General features: G+C 55.2%; 1 protein-coding gene across 1 annotated transcript in view; it reads right to left on the bottom strand.

The window, feature by feature from the left end:
- Positions 1 to 4,610: 4,610 nt before the first annotated feature.
- RTN4R (reticulon 4 receptor) overlaps positions 4,611 to 20,224 on the bottom strand; it is a 41,257-nt gene continuing 25,643 nt past the window's right edge. Inside the window, exon 3 of the mRNA XM_074321851.1 lies at positions 4,611 to 18,441. The gene's annotated coding sequence lies outside the window, so the exon portion shown is untranslated. The remainder of the gene's footprint in view (positions 18,442 to 20,224) is intronic.

Below are 20,224 nucleotides of genomic sequence, written 5' to 3'. Positions count from 1 at the left end.
CCAAACCTGTGGCTCACACTGGCTCGCCTGGCCGTCCCAGCCCTGGCCTCCACCCACCCTGTCCCTGACCCTGGGCTCTGAGGGCCCCTCACGTCCTTGGTCATAGCCCACTGGGCTTTTAGGACCCTCAGCTGAGGGCAGGGTCCCCTGCTGTCAAACACAAGCTCCCACTCACCAGCCTGGAATGGGGATGGGGTGGGGGACAGACATCCATATCTGCTCCTGCCCCCCGCATGAAGACACATGCGACCTTCACCACCACCCCTGGCCCTGCCCCACACTGCTCTACACCCATCCCATACCCCCGCCCTCAGCGCCTCCTGGCACTCCCAGAGCACCCCCCGGGCTGTACATCCCTGCACCTCTAGTTGGCCCCTCAATTTCCCTGGTGACATGACTTTCTAGTAATATCTGTGCGCTGTGCCGTGGCTGCTCCATCCTGCCTGTCACCGTCACTGAAACAGAGTCTCCCTCCTGTCGAGCCCAGGATGGAAAGGCCCCCAGGGAAATCCAGCCTGTGTATTTTTGTTAGTAATCACTCTTCTCAGCCCTCCATGTCCTTGGCCTCAGAGACACCATCCATGTCATACAGACGTGCCAGGGCACTGAGAGGAAGGACCGAACCCAGTGGGGCTGCTGGGTCCTCCCAGTGTGGTCAGCCATCCTGCCCAGGGTGAGGCTATAATCACAGCCAGGGTCCTACCATGGCCTCCCACCCTCTTGCACAGACACACTCCACACAGCAGAGCTCTGGGCACCCTCCCAGCACCCCCAGACCACTGGTATCTGTGCCATTCTGGGAGGTCCCGGCAGCCCGAGGGGGAGCACAGCCCTCTGACCTCTGTACCCAGGCCCCCACTGGGTGAGGGAGGAGCTGACCCAAAGGGATGTGTTCCCTGTGCCCCTGCCTACCCCTGTGCCTGGTGGTGGTGTCTCGGAACGCGCTTCCTCTGCCCCATGAAGTTATCCTGGGCTGCTGGTTTTCAATGTAGGTTTTATTATTATTTAGGTCTGGCAAAGCCAACAGACCAGGAGACAATTGTCATTGAGAAGATAGTTAGTTACTCACAGTTCCCAAGAGGAGGGGGCAGGACATGCCAGGGGTGGGTGGCATATGGGGAAGCACTTGGGTTTGTCAGGAGGCCAAAGGGGAGGGGGAACTGTGAGCAGGAGCCTTTATTGTGGTTTCCCAGGGAAGGAACAGGAGAGGCGGGGGAAGCAGGTTCAGGATTGGCTAGTTTAAGTAATGTCAGGGTGCTGGGGTATAGGGGCTTCTCTGGTTGTCTGATACCTGGCCCTGGGTGATTAGGGCAGGTAGAGAGTGGCCCCAAGTGTGAGCCCCATAAAAGAGGTGGTTAGGGTGGGCTTGGGATTGGCTGGTTTGTTTTTGAAAAGTGCATTCAGTGGGTGAGTTGTTTGCTATCTCTAGGAACAGTCTCTCCTCTAGGGCAGTCTCTCCATGGTCAGCAAGGACCCAAGACATCAAAGCAGCAGAATACAGAGAATGAAAGGCATGGACAACACAGCTCCTGCTGGGAAAGCTCAGGGCAGGGGGGTGGGGGTGCCTAGCAGGTGCTGAAGGCCTAGCACCCCCCCCACACACACACTCTCCTCTGTCGGTGGGGGAACCCCAGAGCTCACCCTCACTGCCCGCCCCACTGAGCTATCCAGGCCTGTTTCTAGAAGCCCTGAGGTCCAGTGACCTGCTTGGGTGGGAGTGGGCAGAGCCCCCAAAGGACAGGCCGCCCCCGTCCCCGGCCTGGTCCCTCTGGGCTGCCAGCTAGCCAGTTTGCACGTGGTTTCTGGTTCTCGTGGCTTTTCATTACAATTTTTGTTTGGAGAAATTTTCAGGGTACGAGAAAGCGAAGCCCTCCCTTCTGGAGGGGACCTCCCTGACACGGAGCATTTTCTGCTTCTTGCTCCCTGTCTGTCTGCCCCTGAGAACACCCCATCTGGCCCATTCACTGCTGTGTCCTGCAGCTAGCACAAGCCAGGCCTGGGAGGCAACTCGGGATGTAAGCTGGAGCTCGTCCTCCCTGCCTCCCTCCCAACACAGCTGTGAGGAACTCCTTCCCTGCTTCCTGAGGCTGCACGGGCCACATCACATCGCTTTGCCCCCGTCTGAGGGCATCTGCCTTCTAGAAGCACAGGCATCACCCATGACTGGTGCCAGGGCTTGTGTCACTCATCCAGGTCGTCCAGTTTCACGGACCCTGTTTTATGCTCTTTTCCTTCCCTTTTCCCTTTTTTTTTTAAACTAAAACAACCTATTTATTGAGATAAAGATTGTATACGTATTCAGGCCATTGGGAGGTGATCCTGTAAACTTACAATGAAACAGAGACCTATTTATATATATTTTAAAAACATTAATGGCATACTGACTTATAACGTTAGAGGTTTTTTGGAGGGGGGATATTCCTTTCTTTCTTTAATTGTCATAAAATTTACCGTTTTAACCATTTTAAGTGTGTAGTTCAGTGTCATTAAGTACATTCACATTGTGCAACCGTCACCACCATCCATCTCCAGAACTTTTCCATCTTCCCAAGCTGAAACTCTGTCCCCATTAGACAACATCGCCCTATTCTCCTCCTTGCCAACCACCAGCTCCTACCAACCACCATTCTACTTTGTGTTTCTATGAACTTGACTCTTCCAGGCACCTCACATAAGTGGGATCCTACAGTAGCTGTCCTTTTGTGACTGGCCTATTTCAACCCTCTGTTTTATGCCTTTTGTTTCTTTGTTTATTTTCAGTTTTCTAAATAATTCTCAGGTGTACAACATAGTGGTTAGACATTTATATAATTTATGCAGTGATCTCATTGATTAGTCTAGTACCCACCTGGCATTACACATAGTTGTTGCAACATTATTGACTATGTTCTTTATGTTGTACTTTATATCCCGTTTTCTGCCTGGCATTTTGGTTTTCTGTGTTCTGCAGCCATGGTAGATAGATGTCTTGCTCTTAATTCTGAAGGCTCAAGCCTCAGTTTTCAAAAACACATTTTAATCTATGGTTCTCTAGTTTTAAGCATTTGTGATGAAATGATACTTGCCAATTCCTTACATGCAAACCCTGGAAGAGACGTCTCAGTCAGCATGAGAATTAAACTGGCGTCCTTGGGCACCGTACCCCTCCTCCCCATCCCTGCGTTTTTAGACCATCAGCACTGACTCCATGGCACTGTCGTGGGCTCTGATGTGAATCCCAGGGCTCAGGGGAGTGTTTCAGAACAGTGTGGGTGGGGACTTCCTACACTCCCAGGATGGTCTTGAGACCACAGGGACTAGCTGGTCCTGGGACACTGGTCCCTTCCCAGCTCTGTTGCCACTTCCCTCCATGGTCAGCCTTCCCGACTGGCTGGTCCCCAAGCTGGCCCCAGAAGTGCTAGGCTTGTACTTCCAGACCTCCCTTAAGAGAGAAAGAAGCTCCATTTCCTGCTTCAGTTTGAAAAATTCCAGGGAAGCATCTGGATTGGTCTGGCTCGGGTCATAGGACTCTCCCTCTACCCAATCACCATTATGTAGCCAGGAAGAGGAGGTACTGTGATTGGCTCAGCCTGGGTTATGAGCCCACACTGATGCTTGAGGCATTAGCCATCCCAACAGCATTGTCCCTTGCAGAGCCATCAGCCCCACTTTGCAGAGGAGTTGGGTGGCCAGCCTGGCCCTATGGCATATACATAGCTTCATAGGGCCTAGAACCCAGGCTCTGAGATTCCAGGTGGGAAAACCAAGGCCTAGAGTAGGGGCCGACTCCCTGGAATCACACAGCAAACTGGCGGCACAACTGCATGCCCCGGCCCACAGGGCACCACCTCCTCTAGGAAGCCTTCCTGGCTTGGTCGAGCTGGACCTGGGATGGTCACCACCAGAAGTCACGTTCTGATGAAGAGACAGGGCTGCTTTTATGCACTGTCCCTATTGTCCAGGACAGGTGCTTGGTGCTATTACTGGATTCAGTTGGCTTCCTTGGGTAAGCTTTGAGACCTGTGCCCAGGAGGTTTGTGGAGTTAATAGTTGTGGATGCTGGCCCCAATTCTGTGCCCCTCTCACTGGCCCTTGCTGTCAGATCTCCTGGTATCTGCTGATCTTTTGGAACAGTGACCCCTCTTCTCTCTCCCTGTCCATCTCTGAGCCATCAAACAGTCCTAGATATGCGTCTACAACCAAGAACTGCTTGTATGTGGGCTGCACCTCCCCTTACCTTTGCCCCTCGGTAACCAGGCCAGGTGCCCTGAACCGCTGCTCAAGGGGGGCCAGCAGGAAAGGGCCATGCACAGTACCTCCTGCTGCCATGGGCCCTGCGCCACCTCATTACAGACAACGCAGCATCTATTTTGTAAATTATGAACATTTATAAGTGTTTATGGAGCCCTGGCGTGATTTCGGCATGTACGATGATGATTCAGGGGGTACGTGAGGAGACGACAAGCCTTATAAATGGGAACCAGCTGAATGAAACTCCCTGTTACCAAGATTTATGTCGATCTTTAAATATTGGAGATTAATTTTTTGAAAACATCTATAAAATAAGAGATTTATACCTAAAACAATATCGTACACCATGACAGGAAGGGCTTAGAGTCAATTTATTCATGTATTAGTCAAAAACTCAATTTCATATATTGTGCAGAAAAATTAAAACCCTTTCTGCATCTTATTACAAATTATGCATTCTCCATATATGGAGATAAATAATTGATAGCATTACAAATACTTAATCTAAAAAATATTTATTAGGAACAGACAACTCATTTTTCACGAGTTTTGTTGAGGACAATATTGCACACTTTAAAAAATTAATGACGACTCTTAGCAAGAAAACAATTTTTTTACATCCTAATTCTTTTGTTTTGCATCACGTCCTAGCCAAGAAAACTCAGCTGGGCAGCTGGGCTCCATGTAGGGCCGGGATGTCCATGCCCTAGACCCTGGTTGTGGCCAGGGCGAGGGTCTCTGGCATCCTGGCACTTGGCCAGCCCCGTGCCTCCGGTATGGGAAAGTGCATTTGGAGAGTCAGCATATTGTTTTGCTTCTGCTGTCCGCACTCTTCATGGTTTATAATTTAAAAATAAGTGTTTGACTTAATCTCTGAGAAAACACTAAATAATGGGATTTGAGGATGGACTCACACAGCAAAGAAACCAAGGTTCTCCAACTCTTGGCCCAGAAAAATCACAGAGCTAAATGATCCAAGCCCCCAGCTTGGATCCTAGGCTCAGTGCGTGAAGGAAGAAGGGTCGGTCTCATGGATGGCCCGAAGCGGGGAGGCTCACCTGGGGCCAGTGGCCTCAGACCCCATAGCCAGCTCAGCCTGCCCTCCCAGGACGAGTGATTCCCACGCTCTACCATACATGCTGTCCCTGCGAAGGGGACTCCCAGTCTTTGTCTGGGGCCCACCTCACCCTGGGTTTCTCCCCACCCCATCTCAGAGCTGGCACTACCCACCCATCACCCTGTCCCAGGACTGTATTTGGGGATGAGGGAGATGAGAGGAACCAGACCAGTGCCACAGCTTGGGCTGCTGGCCAGCCTTGCCCACAACCTCCTCCCTCTGCCCCTGCTGTGTACTCAGGCGGCTCGGCTGGCATGTGGTGGGGACTGATGGTGGTGCCCTAGCAAGTCCTCGTACACGTCCCCTGTGCCAGTCCACCCCAGGGAGCACTAGAGATGGAATAAATAACTGTTGTGTTTATTAAAAAATAAATTTGGTGCCTAACAAAAATGCTGTTTCTATACATAGAAAAAAAAAGATTTAAAACAAAAACTAAAACAGTTTCAAAGGCGCTGTGGCATTAATTATTCAACTCTTGCTAATGAAAACATGCCTTTGCAAGCTGCATGGCCTCCCCCTGCCCCAGGGATTTCTAGATAAGCCTGGCCCAAGGGCAGGAGCCCAGGTGTCTGGAGCAATGGGCCTCTGTGTGGTAGACCCCAGGGACCAGGGCAGGTGGCTCTGAGCTTCAATGTTCCCTTGTATAAAATGGGGATAATCATGGTATTCCCTCACAGCTGTTTAGTGAGCACCTACTGTGTGCCTGGCTCAGGCTGCTTTAGGACTCAGGACCCACAGGAGGATGAAGAAGACAGCCTGGCCTAGAGCAGTGAACAGCGGGTCCACAGTCAGGCTCAGGGAATGGGTGTGTGACCCAGAGGAAGGAGGAGAGAGCAGGGAGCAGGAGGGGTTGGCTGGGTAGCAGAGTCCCCTCCTGGAAGAGGGAAATGGGATGAAGGCTGGGAGCTTCATCCTGGTGAGATAAATTCAGTCCAAAGGACAGCTGGGTGGTCATGCCAGAGTCTGCCCCACTGGGCCAAAGGGCCTCAGCTTCTGACAGAGGGACCAACCGTACTGTGGCCAGAAGCCCAAGGCTCTTCCCTGTCCTGCTAAGCTGCTTGCAGCCCACCCTGGGAAGGCCCAGGGGACAATGGCTGCATGCCTGTCCTGCTGGCCTGCCTCAATCATGTCCCCTCTCTTGGGCTCACTTTCAGGAGGGTTCAAGTCTTAAGAGATTGGCTGGCCCACCAGCTTAAGCATCTGGCCAGGAGGGGCTTTCCACCTATGCCTCCTCTGGCAACCTCAGACCCTGCTTGTCACCCTATTTTTGTGCCCAGTGAGAAACCAGCCTGGTGGCTGTCCCCTGTATTAATCAGGATGGGCAGATTATGATGATGTAACAAATAACCCCAAACCTTAAAGCAACAGTGGAGAATTTCCTGCTCACATTAAACGCTGCCTCAGGTTGGCAGGAGGCCCTATTCTAAATCATTCAACTACCCAGGCTGACAGACAGCCACTATCTGTTCTTCTGTTCATTCATTTATTCATTCACTCATTCACTTGGTGTGTAGGTCTTTTGGGGGGCAGAGGACACTGATTCATTCCATCGGTCACTCCACTCAGCCAAGGGGTCTGGGGGGGTCCAGAGGAGCCTCTCTAAGCTGCACTGACAGCCCTGGTTACGGTCTGGCTGGTGGAGATGAGCTGTGCAAACCCTTGGACAACAGTGGAAGGAGACCCAGCAGGGCCTTTGAAGCTCTTCCAGTGGACAAGTGAGGAGAAGGGGGCTGTGGGGAGGGGACGACCTGGGTTCCAGCCTGGTCAGCAAGCTCTCACTGTTCCGGCTGCCACCTGTGCTGGAGCAGACAGTGACAGCTACCCAGCTACCTGCATGGGAGGATCTGGCCGACGGTTTCTAGGTGCTAATTGCTTTCAAGGGTGGACAGAGCCCAGTGGGGCCTGGGCCTGGGATGGCCCAGCTCTGTTTACAGAAGGCATGTGGGGAGCTAGCCTGGGCATCTCGGCCTGCTTTCAGCCTGTGAGCAGGTGAGGTGAAGCAGCCTGGCCCGATTCCCCTACCTGCCTCCCCTCAACAGTCTAACCTCTATGGAAGCATTGCTCAGCCCAGTATGGATTTCCTGTCTTTGGAGGCCGCTGGGTGGCTGGAGTAGGAGCTGAGCTGATGGCAGGCTGGGGGATGTTTTTCTGGTGTGGTGGGGAGAGGGCAGAGTGAGACTGAGCTGTCCAAAACTAATGCTCCCTTCCTGCCCCTGGTTTGGGAACTCCTCATCTGGTAGGGGCACTGGGCCTTGCCCTGTGATTTGAGAAGTTTTCCAGCCCAGACCCCTCCCCAGGGCTAGGCCCCTCTGCCCATCACCCAGGGCAACACCCCAGGGTTTGTTCTAGAGCTGTAGTAACAAGGATATGATTGCTGAGCTCAGTGTACATGTCACCTCATGTGGGGGACAGCATGGTGGCAGCAGGTTCAGAGAGGGCTCATCAGCCACCTGGTATCACACAGCCCTGGGAGAAGCACACACTCTGGTCCTTCATTCCCCCACTGCAGTGGATGGGGACCTTGGGGCCAGGGTACCAGCATGGAGACCTCTGGATGGGGAAAGGGAAGGTGCCAGGTGGAGACTATGAGGTCTGACAATTAAGTTCACAAACGCATCCTAGAAAAAGTGCTACACACCTCATTGCTGAATATCACTATGGTCACCTTCAAAGTACTCCCCTTGGGAAGCCATGTACCGATGCCAGTGCCTAGTCTGCCCTTCAAAGCAATTTTGGAACTCTCTTTCTGGAATGGCCATCAGAACTCTTGTCATATTACCCTTGATGTCCTGAATATCATCAAAATGTCTTCCTTTCAATATTTCCTTTACCTTTGGGTACAGAAAGAAGTCATTGGGGGCCAGATCAGGTGAGTAGGGAGGGTGTTCCAACACAGTTATTTGTTTACTGGCTAAAAACTCCCTCACAGACAGTGCTGTGTGAGCTGGTGCATTGTTGTGATGCAAGAGCTATGAATTGCTGGCGAAAAGTTCAGGTCATTTTCATCTAAGTTTTTCATGCAGCCTTTTCAGCACTTCCAAACAGTAAACTTTGTTGGCTGTTTGTCCAGTTGGTACAAATTCATAATGAATAATCCCTCTGGTATCAAAAAAGGTTAGCATCATCATTTTATTCTTGATTTGGATGGAACATTTTTGGTCGTGGAGAATTGGCTGACTTCCATTGTGTACTTTGACTCTTTGTTTCAGGGTCATATTGGTACACCCATGTTTTATCACCAGTGATAACACAGCCCAAAACATCGTCTTGCTTCTCCAAAAGGTCTTGGCAAACTTCTACTCTCTTTTGCTTTTGTTCATCAGTGAGCTCCTTCGGGACCATTTTTGCACACACCTTTCTCCTGCCAAAGTTTTCAGTTAAGACTTTCCCAGCTGTTTCTCTATCAATGTTTACTTGGTCTGCTATGCTTCTCACTGTCAGCCGATGATTTTGACGCACACTTTGACGAATTTTTGCAATGTTTTCATCAGTTCTGCTCGTTAGATTGTCCTGACCTCTTCATCAGTGACGCTTTCTCTCCCCTCAGAAAAATGTTTAATCCATCTGTACACTGCCATTTTCTTCATGTCATTATCCCCATAAACTTGGACTAACATGTCCCTGATTTCACTTCCACTCTTGTCAAGTTTAACAAGAAATTTAATGTTTGTTCGTTGCTCTAATCCAAGCTCAGGCATTCTTGTGACATCACAGAAAAACACACAATAATGAACGCCTCAGCAAGACACCGCCACGCGTTGACACAAACACAGTTGTGAGACACTGATGTACCAAGGTTATGAAACCTCACCGAGCTGTTTGCACAGCGCTGCCAATGTAAGTGCACGATGGCAAGTTCACAAACTTAATTGTCAGAGCTTGTAAGACTGGATGCAAACCCAGGAGGGCTGACGCTGTGACCTCACAGGAACACAGGCATGCCCACTCACATAATATGTTCACAGATATGTGTCCACACACACACGTGCCCCCCACGCCAGCATGTTCACAGACATACACAGAACTTGCTATGGGACCTGCGGTGAGGAGAGGACAGCAGGGGCCCTGGGCAGGCAGGGCCGGCTGCAGCAATGATGCTTGGTCCCTGGTAGTTGGGCCTGGCTCACCCTCTCCAATGTCAAAGGACTGCCACAGCCCCAGCTCTGGGAGGGAGCTCTGAGGCTCCACCCCACCCTAAGTACTCCTGGGTGCTGCCCAGAGCTCCTCCCTACAGGAGACTTGCGAGGCGTGGTTCCCCAAGGCTAGGCATTCCCAGCCCCCTTCACGCCCCCCACATCCCCAGGTCCCCTAGTCTAACATCGGTGGGTGGGGTGAAGATGGAGAAAAGAGGAAGTGGGAGATGAGGCCAGGAGCCCCGTTCTCAATTGAAGACAGTGAATAAGACGCCAGGCTTAGTTCGGTGTCCTGTGAGGGGCTCAGGGACCTAGCCTAGGTCTGGGCAAGATCTGTCACTCACTGGACAGGCTGACCCAAGGTCCTGTGGCTGACTGGGCCTCCGTGGTCTTGGCTATGGGTCCAAATGAGGGCCAGCTAGGGTGTGGGACTCCTGGGTGCTCAGCTCCCAGCAGGACAAAAAAGAAGAATTGCTCTGCTGTTAAAACAATTTATTTTGCTCTCCAAAAAACTAACAGCTGTTTACAGTCAGCGTGTCCGGGCCACTCCCTGGGGTGGTGATTTTGCTGGATCCAGCTTCCTCTCGGCTTCCCGTATGAGGAAGGGCCCTGCCACACCTAGGGTCAGGATATGGGCAGAGGATGCCAATGGGGGCCAGGCCATGTCTTTCTGCACACTTCCATGACCCCAAGGTGTCTCTGATCCCCCTGGTCCATATCCCCTTGGCTGCTGTCATGGGTGGTCACCAAGGCCTCTGGGCGCCATCCTGGGAGCATACAGCTGTAACAGGACCAGGCAGCACTCTGTAGGGCCGATATACAGCACACATGGTGGATGCAAGGTCCGGGGAGGACTATTGTGGGGGCTATGGGTGTAGTCAGGAAGTTGAGGAGGCCCTGCTGACGTGTGCTATGAGAACTGCCCCAGGGGAGTGGGTGCTCGGAGAGAGTGCACAGAGAGAGGACGAGAGGGTCGGCACGAGGAAAGGCCCTGGGGTGGCTTTGTAGACCTGTGTCACGTGAGGCACATGAGCCTCAGAGGACAACTGCCCCACAGGGGCCGGAAGGAGCAGGCAGTATCCTTTGTGACTGTCCCTGCTGGGCACCTGCGGGACATTCCCTTTGACTCCCTGGGCATATCGCTCTGTAGCAGAGCCAGGCATTTCATCTCTGGTCTCTTCTTGCCTTGCTGTGGGGCCACTTGCCCCTCAGGCCCACCTCTGGGCTCTCAGGCTCCAGGCTAGAACTCAGTCAGGTGTGGGCACTCACAGCTGGGTGCCCATCCCCGGCCAGGCCAGCCCCTCCTGCCATGGCTCATGGAAATGACTGCTCTTTGGAGCCAAGCTTTGCTAGATTTTCAGCAGCATTTCTAATTTTAATGTCAAGTGAACTGTGAACAACACACCACGTAGCAATGAAGAGAGTGAGAATGCAGAGTGGGGATCAGGCTTCAGGGCCTCGGCTTCCGGAACCTTCTGGGAACAGGACCCTCCAGGCCAACCTCTCTCCTTGAACTGGATGCAGGGACCCTACAGCCGGGACAGCAACACCAGGGGAGGAGGTCGGTGCTGTAGACCCCACCCGAGCCCGAGGGCTGCCTTCTTGGATCAGCCCAGACTGTGATGTGGGGTCCTCACACCCACCTCTGTGTCTCTGTGCTGAGCACCTGGAGGCAACAGCACACCTGATGTGGGCATGAGGGGTGTTTCCCAAGACTGGCTGCTCAGGAGACATCCATTAGCGGGCAGCATGTTGGCAGTGGCAGAAACCCAAGTCCCAGGAGCTGGGGTCCCTCCATGCATCTGCTGCTGGCTGTGGCTGTAGGCTGTGTGGTGACAGGAGGAGGCCTTAGATGAGGGGACTGGGGGTGGGCAGCCACAGACAAATGAACCCCAGAAGAGAACAAATCCACCAAAATCCCAGCCCCGAGAGCTGATGGCCTGGCTGATATGCACTGTGCACACATATGCGTGCGTGAGAGTCTGTGTGGGCATGAAGTTTGTGCATGTGCACATGGCCTCCACTGGGCACAGCCCACGGTGCAGGTTTCTGGGCGAGTGTGCACAGCTGGTCTGAAGAGGGTGGGTCACGGGCCTTGTGATGATTCCTCACAGGCGTTGCTATGAGTCTCACCATTACCCCATTTCACAGAAGAGGAAACTGAGGCCTGGGGAGGTGAAGTGACATCCAGGGCCCCCCAGCAGCAGGAGGCCTGCCCGACAGCCCTGCCCAATCTCTCTGGCCCTCCATGCTCCCTCTGGAGTCTTTATCTGTAGTTTCCCTGATTACAAAATCATGACGTTTATTCTTGGCTGTTCTTGCTTAATTCTCTCTATTCAGAGAGCAGCATTTTGGGGTCCATGTCCCAAATGTGTCCAATCATAGGAATCACCCAGGGCACTTACTCAGCCCCAGAGCCCCCAGACTCGTTGACTTAATCTCTAGTGAGGGTCCTGGCGCTGCATTTTTAACAAGAACTACTAGGGGATTCTGCAGTCATGCTGATCAGATAAAGGTGGTTTGTGGAAGCAGAGCTCTGCAGTCCCACGCAGCCTCCACCCCAGCCCTCGTGGAGGAAGTGGGACAACAGTTGATCCTGGTCCCCTCATGTCCTGCTGTCGGGCTGGGTCCCCCGCCCGATGCTAACCATACATTTGGCTTGGCTCAATACTGACCTGCCCTGAGCTGGGCGTGAGGTCTCCCTGAGTCTCGTAGAGTTATCTGGGCCTTGGACCAAGCCCTGGCCTTAGCAGAGGAGTTCCAGGCAGCCTTGGCGGCCCCCGGCTGTCCCCACCACACTTAGTGTCTGCCTCCCTCCCTGCTTCTGCTGCATGGCTCCCAGGGGCCTGGAGCTATTTCGGCTGCACTGGCCTCTCCGCTCTGCCAGGCTTCAGCAAGCAAAGATTGTGCCGACGTTGACAGAAATGGCACGGAGGCCTGTGTAGTGCTCTGTCAGGGAGAAGGCCCAATTAGGAGGGGAAGTGTGGGTGTGGGGCAGGCCAAGCAGAGTACAGGAGAGCCCTGGGGCCCAGCCCGCACAGTGGGCCACACGCAGCCGGGGGCCTCCAGCATCAGCAGGTGAGCTGCATGGTGGTGCAGTAACATTGCTGGGCGCTGGAGAAAGAGCCTTTCCCCGCAGGTGCCCAGTTGATGCCTCACCTGCCAGACTCCAACCCTCTGTATCCAGCGGCAGTGTAGGTGCAGGACTTGGGTGCACAGACTTCAGCCAGCTGCTGAGGAGAGGTGAAGGGTGGGCACAGTGCCCTCGGGCAGGACACAGGAGCACAAGGACCCACTGTGGGCAGCTGAATATGGGGGCCCGACACCCCTCTCACCCACTCAGCCCAGCTAGCAGGTCTCTGGGAAAGCATCTCATGGGCACAAACCTCTCTCAAGTGCTGCATGCCTCCTTATATTGCCTCCTGCTACTCTGGGTCAGCTCGCCTTTCAGAAGATGCTGGCATGCAGCCAGCATGCAGCCAACACACCAGCCAACCTTGGCAACACAGCTGAAATTGGGGAATTTCCTGGTTAAATGAACAGCTGGCTACAGCATCCAGCCTGGACTATGCCTGGGCCCAGGACTTAGGGTACACTCCCTGGCACGAAGGGCAGGCACACAGCAAAGTGTGGCTGGCATTGTAAAGTGGGCATGTTGGGGACAGGAAAGAGGTTGGGTTGTGAGACCTGGAGCTCAGCAGCTGGGATCCCAGGCCAGCCCCTCCCTCCTCCCTTCAACCCCCTTCTATAGGCCCAAGCCCCCTCCCCCAGCACAGCCCTCAGGCTGGAGGGGTTTTCCAAGGACCACCTCATGGTCTGTGGACCCCCAAAGTGGCAAGGTCTGCCTTGCCCTGCAGAGGACCCAGGGAGAGGGCCTCACGCCCACCCCAGCCACGTATGTGGCTGTGACCTGTCCCATGGAGACACCCTGCCCCCAATAGAGTGCCTTTCACCACTTGTCACCTTCATAGCCCCCCATCCGTGTGCCCAGCTCAGCCCCTGCTGAGGATGCTCAGCTCCTGTCCTGTGTCAGGCCCACCCTGCCAGCCCCCAAGTTCTAATAGGGTGTACCCAAGAAGAGGGGGGGAGCTGCTGTCCTCAGGACTGAGTATGACCCACACTTGGAGCCACAGCAGTGGGGGTTCTGCCCCAGGAGGAGTATGTGAGGCCCCCAGAGCCAAGATCCTGTGTAGAAAGGGTCAGACGAACGCCCCTTTCCCCAGCTGCCTCCCCACAAGGGCTCAGGGGAGGGCGCCACATACCATGGGCTGGGCCTCCCCACCCTGGCCCCAACTTAAAGTTCTGGGACTGGCAGGTAGGGGGCACTGTCTCCCCAGTAGGGTGCCTGACTGCTTACAATGCTGTATTCTTGGGCCCCAAAAGTGGGTGGGTAGTGGGTGGAGGACTTGGGGGGGGGGCAGGGTGACAGCCCAGGTTCTCCTGAGCTCCCGTACTCCACGCCAGACCTGAGTGTCCTCCTGCACTGATGCCTGGATTTCAGGTCCCCGCTCCACACCCACGTGTGCAGTCCTCTTATTAGCACTGCTTTGCTCTGACTTTGCAAGTCAAATCCTGCATTATCGAGCATCTGCTTGATGTGCAGCCAGCCCAGCTGGAGGCCAGCAGGGAGAAAGGAAAGCTCTGGGTCTTGTGACAGCAGCTTCCCAGCAAGAGGGCTTGGGGACCCCTGAGGCAGGTGGAGCCGACCCTATAGTCTCATCCTTCCACAAGCGTCTACTCACCTCCCTCGCCCTCAGCCTTGCCCTGATCTGGCCCCGCACCCCTCACTGTGCGCTCTAGGGGGACCCCACCCCCTGCCCACATGGGCAGCAGGTAAAGTCAACAGGTGAGCCAATGCACACCAGGGTCCCCGCCCTGCCCCACCCTCCAGCAAGACTCCCCAAGCTCAGGGTAAGTTGTCTGCCTCTGGTTCTCTGGGCTCAGGGCCCCCACACAGGCTGTTTCTTCTGCCAGGATGGTCTTTCCTGATACCTGCTCAGCCAGGTGGAATGGAGAGGGATGAGTCTCTCCTTCCACTGGGCCCTCAGGGACTGAGCAGCAGTGACATACACAGCAGGAAAGCTGCCACAGGCTAGCTTTGCATGGGGTGGAGCATATTTTTAGCCTCTCCAGGGCTGGGAGCCCCTCTTCTGGAGAGTCTACTACTCCTTGGCTCCCCCACTGGTTTTCAACAGTGTTTTGGTGGAAGATGAGTGGCTGCTCCAACTCCCCATCTTTTCTTTCTCTGCAAGTCGCAGTCCCCTGCTTGTACTTCCTCACCAGTGACAGTGAGGCCCCGCCCCAGAGGCTGCAGGAGACAGACCTATTTCAACTAAGACAGACTATGGAAAGTGTGTCAGGTGGCTCTGTCTCGGTCACCTGGAGGATGAGCAGGCTCAGGACTGGTGGAGGCCAAGGGTCCCCCCTCAACTGTGCCATCTGTCCTGAGTATTGCCTCTGGCTTGGGCTGGTCCTGTGGGCCCAGAACTGTGGACTTTTCTACGTGTATGGTCCATCCTACATCCCCTGTCCAGACCAAGGTAACCTTTCCAAGAGCTGCCAACACATACCTGTCACAGGCTGGAGACAGGGTCACCCTGGGCCCTGAATGGGTCACCCATTCAGAGGGGTTGAGGGCTCTGCCAGCAGGGCAGGAGGAACTCTGGGTGAGGGCTCAGACTCTATGGCTGAGTGCAGTCAGGGCCAGCTTCCAGGAGGTGGTGGCCCCAGAGCCAGGTCTTAGAGCATCTGTAGGAGTCATCACAATGGAGAATGCTGGGTGCTGGACACTGTTTGTGACACGGAATTGCCGCTGTGGGTATGGTGGAGGCCACGCATCCCCGCACTTCACCACACAGCTGTTCTCACCCCGATGTGCATCTTTTTTCTGGAGTGCAGGGCTGGGTGCTCCTGTTTCATTGTGTTAAGTAGGTTTGATTTTTACAGAATGAGCCTAATGGGTGGGAAAATTGCAAAAATCTGTGTGTTTCAGTTAACTTGCATGCAGGGAGCAGACTTGGGGGGTTTTCTCACCCCTTGGGCATGTCTGTCCCTGACAGACCAGGGTCTACACAGGCAGGGCAATACTGAAGCTGTCCACATCCTCCACCTGGGCCCCTGAACAGACCAGACCCAGCGGTTGGGTGGGTGCCACAGGCTTTTCTGGACATGGTAGGAATGGGGGCATTGCTCTGGCCTGGCTGGCCATACTGTCAGGCTGCGCCTGGGATATGGCCTGTGGCCAGTTTGTCTCTCTGTAGGCCTGGAGGGGATCCATGGCTGGAGCGGGGGGGGCGTGTTCTGGATGAAAGTGATTTGGGATATGAAAGCCATGGCCCCCCCACCCCCAGGATCTGATGGAGAGAGTGGGCCCTGTTGAGGTAAAGAGCAGGGAAAGAGTTATTGGATGGACTGAATAGTGGGGAGACGGATGGACAGGCAGACAGATGCATGGATTGGAGGCAGATTCTGACTGGGGCGTGGATGGCACAGGGGAGACAGGAGAGGGACCCAGGGGTGGAGGGGGAGGGCTGGTGGGTGAGAGCCTTGAGGCGGACAGGTGTGGCTATGGCTGCTCCTGGTTGGCAAAGGGGCCTCAGGGAGGGCTCGGCCCAAAAGCCCCCCAACCCTGTTGGTTCTCAGGGACTCCAGTGTCCGTCTGCTGAGCACCCAAGCTCCCAAGGCCCCGAGACCCTCCACTGCCATCAGATTCAGTGACTGCCTCCCAGAAGTCCCCCCCCCCACACACACACACACTCTGGAGGCTGCAGCACCACCATCCCACTTTTGCTCACTCTCTGCTCCATCATTTTTCAAAAATAATTGTGTGGCATCAGGTTGTCTCCGTGCCACTTCCCATCAGGCTGCGGGGCCCCCGGGTGGCTGGTTCCCAGGCTGGCCTTGCCGCACTGTGTATTTCAAGGTGTTTTCCCCAGCCAGGTCTTCATTACTCCCTAATTGTTCACATTAATTTTTCTCCCTCCTTGGTGAGCGTTCCCTGAAGCCTTGCCCGTGCCTCCTCTTCGCTGCATCAAAATTCGGCTGCTGTGCTCCTTGGGAGGGGGCTGCCTCCCACCCTGACCGTGGCTCTTCTGCCTGCTCTGAGATAGATGGTCCTTTGTTGCCCATAAATCTCCACACAGCCTTTGTGAAGACAGATCAGAGGCCTCCTGCTCCCCGGTGTTTGCTGGCATCGGGTTTAATTAGCCCTCCCTGCAGAGGAGTGGGCTGGGGAAGGGGCCCTCTTCTGTCTGCCTCTTTGTCTAGGGGGACTGTGGCTGGGGCACGCAAGGACAGTGGACTGCTCCTGCCTCACGCATTCACCTGCATGGATTCAACACGCCAGACCATGTAACTGGCCTCCCCATACCCAGTCCCAGGCAGGCCCCTTTCTTGTTCCGGTGGCCCAGGGGGTGATGTCCAAAGCCCCAGCAGCACCCCTGGTGGCCCCCAAGAAGGAGGCCCATTAGTTCTACCCAGCACACAGTAGGTAGGTGCCTAATAAATGCATGGTGAACTGGTAAATGCCAGGATGAGTCGGACCTGCCCTCTCCCACCTGGGCCAGAGTGTGAAGACCCCTCAACCCCGTCCAGCCATCTAGCTAGAAGAGAATACTCCCCAGCAAAAGAGCTGGGCACCCCGGAGCTGGGCTTCCCTGTCAGTGGCAGTGGTAGCTGGCTGTGTCTTCTCCTCTCCGTGGTCAGAGGGCCCCACCAGCCTTGCCAAGCAATTGGCTGTAGGAATAAAGGGAATCCTCTGTGTGCAATGCTCAGAACAGCGACTGGTAGAGTGAGGGGTTCCTGCAGTGAGCTCGTGGCCCCAGGGTGAGGTGTGCTCAGGCGGCCCAGCCTGGCCCCATTATTTGCCGCATGTCCTTGGGGGACTCCCTGTACCTGTTGGGCCTGGGAATCCAAGTGTGTGCTCAGCAACGAGGTCCGAGGGCCAAGAAGACACTCCTGTTGGATGTGGGTCGATTTGAGGGAGTGATGGCCTCCGGCTGGTGTAGCAGGAAGCCCTGTCCAGCCTCTCCACTGGGGCGTGGCCAGCTCAGCAGTCTGCCAGCACCAGGGGGCCCCTCTCACGGCAGCTCTGTGAGCTGTAGGGCCCCCTTCCATGAGGGGTCACTCATTTTTCCTGACAGGCAGGAAAACCTGCCCTGGCCATGACCCAACTCCAGACTTCACGGGGACCTGGCTGTCCCACTTCAGGGTGCTGCGGTCCATTCTGTGACCGCCCAGCTAGCTGGGGATCAATCTGGGGGCATTGGGGGGGGTTTCTGCAGAAGGGGGCCGTATCAGAGCAGAATGCTGAAGTGAAGTGGAGGGTACTGAGAAGAGGACCCTAAGGCGGCCTGTGGAGCTCACGTGGGACGTGGCAGGAGCGGTGGGGCAGGACTCCTGAATCCACCCAGGGTTCCAGCCGGGCCACATGGGGAGGACACATCCAGAATGCCCGTGACCAGTGGCCTCTACACTCCCCCTGGGGTTGCCCAGGCTTCAAGTGGGGACCCTGCCAAGCCCCTGGGCTGTGATGTGCACACAGGCCAGGCCTGTTATCCAGGACTCCAGGGCCAGGAAAGAGCAGGGGTGTGCAAGGCAGGAGTAAGAGCAAGGCTGCCCGAGGGCCCCGGGCATGGTGGGACTTGTTGTCCCAGTGTGGTCACGGGTCGACCACAGCTCAGAGTGCATCCATGTGCCAGGCTAGTGACATCCCAGGCTGAGGGACACAAGGGAGAGGGACTGATGCCCAAGACCATGTGATGTCCTGCAGCTGGGGTGAGGAAGCTGAGGTGTGGCAGGGACCATGTGCCGGCCCACAGCACTCTGGGTAGAGCCGCGCTGGTGGGGGTACATCTGGACAAGTGTGGCCTCCGGCAGGTCCAATCCTGCCCAGATGCATCACTTCACACCTCTGGGCCTCAGTGTTCTCGTCTGCCCACTGGGGGCATCCGCAGCCTGTTCCTGCAAGGACATGAATGAGACGAGGGTGTCAAGTGCTCGCCCATGCTGGGTGGCTGAGATCTGGGGCAGGGCTGGTGACCAGGGCAGGCACCCTGGCTGAGAAGGGCCTCTGCCTGACTGCCCTGGGCCCCAGCTCATCCAACAAATACACGCTTATTTCCCTGTCAACATGTTTCTGGCATGTTCTCAGTCTCACTGGACATTAGTCTACAATCAGCTGCTGAGCATGCTGCTGTTTCTATTATTTCAGAACTAATATAAGGATTGCAAAATAATTCTTCCAATTACTGTGCAAAGCCCCAAGCAACCAGATAAATGGTACAGGTGCTCCCATAGGAGGACCTAGGCCAACCCTGCAGCCCTTGGGTAGATGGCAGCACAGGGTGGCCCCAGGACCCCTCAAACCCCAGAGGGTCTGCAGTTGTGCCTCACTGCCCTCCTAGGTTCCCAGGGTCATGGCCAGGAGAGAAGTGACCCTTGGGAGAAGCCCAGCCTGATCCCAGCACCCTGAGAGTGTCCTCACCCACCCCCTTCACCCACTTTGAGCCCCAGCCACAGATGTCACCCTCCACTGGTTTGATTTGGCAGCCTTAACCTGGCCAGGGCCTGGGACACAAGGACAGGCCTGTGAGCTATGAAGGATTCTGTCCACGGGCCCTGTGGTTGGCCTGGCATCCTTGGACGGGGGTCAGGAGCATCCGAAGTAAACCAGTAGCTGGATTGGGTGAAGTTGACATGCCCCAAACTGCTTCTACTGGCTGTACTTAGTTAGCTTTCTTCCTAGGTCTTCCTTCCTGGGAGACCAAGGCTGGACATAGTTATCTGCTCACCTGCCAACTCAGGTCCAGTGACCTCAAAGAACCAGTGGGGCCAGTGCGGAGTCAGAGTCATGGGGGGTGGGTGGGAGGGCAGGCAGGAGCTGAACCTGCTGCCTGGGCCCAGCACCCCCACCCCTCCTGGCCCCTCCCCAGCACCGGCCGGTGATCTCATCTCTTCCTGGGCTGTAAATATCACCCAAACGCTCCAGACTCCCAAATTGTCCTCCAGCTCGGGCCCCTCTCCTGAGCTCAGCCCGCACAGCCCACACACAACACCCCCGCCCAGATGTCTCCTGGGCCTCGACAACAACGGGTGGCTGCTCCTCCCGCACCCCCACCTTAGGGACGTGAGCCCCATGCCGGCTGCTCAGGGCAGACACTGGGAAGCCTTCCAACTGCCTCCATCTTCTGCTGGGTCTAACTCAAACCTGGCCATGTCCCTCCTGATGCCTCCTCGTCACCTTCCTCCAGCCTGGCTAGACTGTGTTTCCCCTCTGCCCTCACTGCACAAGCCCCCACTGTGCACAAAACAGCTGGAAAGAACTTCTCAGGAAATTAGATCCCACCCCTGCTCTCTCAGGACAGTGTCCCCAAAGCTTGTGGGACCCTGAGCACATGCCCCAGGTCTACCTGGGCTCACCCATCCACCTGCTTCACGGTCAGCAAAACTGGTTAGCCACTTGTCCCCACTCCCCACCATGGCCTCAGTATGTCCCTCCTGGGGGAGAAGAGGATGCATCCCAAGAGACAGGTCGGGGAGGACATGTGGCTGTGGAGGCAGGGCTCACTAAGGACATCTGGAGAGGCCAGCAAAGTCACAGCTCATTGTGGGCCTTGCAGCCTCCTGAAGGTCCAGCTGGTAGTGACATGTACAGTCAGCCTTAAAAATGTCCTGAGGGCAGACAAGTGCCTCTCAGAGAGAAGCGGGCTCAACAGAGGTAGGAACTCCCCATCCTGGGAAGAGT

This window comes from Rhinolophus sinicus, linkage group LG16, assembly GCF_036562045.2.
Source record: "Rhinolophus sinicus isolate RSC01 linkage group LG16, ASM3656204v1, whole genome shotgun sequence".
Classification (NCBI taxonomy): Eukaryota; Metazoa; Chordata; class Mammalia; order Chiroptera; family Rhinolophidae; genus Rhinolophus; species Rhinolophus sinicus.
Note: the sequence above shows the minus strand (reverse complement) of the source record. Positions and strands in the feature narration are given on the sequence as shown.